Source organism: Carlito syrichta, unplaced genomic scaffold, assembly GCF_000164805.1.
Source record: "Carlito syrichta isolate Samal-C Ts95f unplaced genomic scaffold, Tarsius_syrichta-2.0.1 Scaffold313344, whole genome shotgun sequence".
Lineage (NCBI taxonomy): Eukaryota > Metazoa > Chordata > Mammalia > Primates > Tarsiidae > Carlito > Carlito syrichta.
In genome coordinates this window covers 197,941-199,250 of record NW_007257440.1, presented here as the reverse complement: position 1 = coordinate 199,250, position 1,310 = coordinate 197,941, and positions in this window count along the sequence as shown.

The following is a 1,310-nucleotide window of genomic DNA, read 5'->3' as shown; positions in this document are numbered from 1 at the left end:
GGGGCGGGGAAGTCGGACCGGGAGGTGTTTACTGGACTGCCAGAAGTGGTTTGCATCCATCCATTCATTCATTCCTTCCCTCCCCAACCCTCCCTCTCCCACTGCTTCTCCCAGAGTTCCCCAGCTGGCCACGTGCTGAGGCTGTGGCATCCCCAGGGCAGGCCATCTTCCCTTGGTCCCCTGCCCCGTGCCCACATCTGGCCCAGTGCTCTCCATGGATGCCCATGTGCTCTCAGCTGTCCCATGGTGCTGCAGGAGGGAAGTGAGGGGGACCCCAAGTCCTGAGAGGGGCTCTTGGAGCTCTCTGGGCTGGGGAGAGGGGTCTGCCTTGCCTGTCTCCCCCTCAGCAAGGGCCCAGAGAGGTTCCCATAGCCGCGATTCTAGGTGGTGAAAGCCCCCTGCTGGTCTGCTTGGCATTCCAAGTCTCTCCCAGACTCCAGATCCAAGTGACTGCTTGCTCCCAGCCCCACACAGTGACCCAGCATGGGCCTGGCCTGGGGTCTGCACCCTCTGGGGCCATGGTCATCAGATGCTCATCTGAGACAACCAGTCTCTGGCCCTCCAGCTCTGCGTTGTTAACAAGCCTCTGGTCTTGGACATGTGGCTGTGGGGCTGCCTGGAGGGAGCATGACCTGTGGACCCAGCATCATCCCTTCCTGTGAGCATGTCTGCACAGGGCATGGCTGTGACTGGAAGACAGCAACAAGAACCAGGGGCCTCTGTGGACCCAGTGTGCACCCACAGTGGACCCAGCTCCAGCCATGGGCAGAGAAGGGGCAGGGCTAGCCAGGTGGGGTGGCTTGAGGGGTAATGAAATGTGAGGCTTGGTAGATGTGTGGCATATGGCTATGGGGGGCCTGTAGGCCATGGAAGCCGTAGAAAGTTGTGGAACAGAAGACACAACCTGTGTGGCGAGGGGGTGGAGGAGACATGAACTGTAAGCCCTGGTGGCTGAAATCCAACCCACACAGAGAACTCCCTCCTGATGGAAAGTGGTGTGAGGCCCACGGACACTCATGCTGGGAGGGGTGTGTCGGGGGGGTCAGAGGGCTCCCTCAGATCTGGTATCCTCAGCTCAGAAGCCTTCCTTGAGTAGCCTGCACCCTGGCACACAAATTAATTCTCAAGGAGAGGGGACCTGTTGGGTCCAGCTCCCTGGGTACAGAGGGCAAGCAGGCTTGGAGAGGGTGGGGGGTTTGTGCAGAATGGGTGAATGTGAAGTCCCGGGGAAGGGTTCTGGCTGACGTGACGGGGCACGTGCCCACTCTCGACACAGTCCCCTGAGAGGGGAGCAGTGCATGTGATTAGGA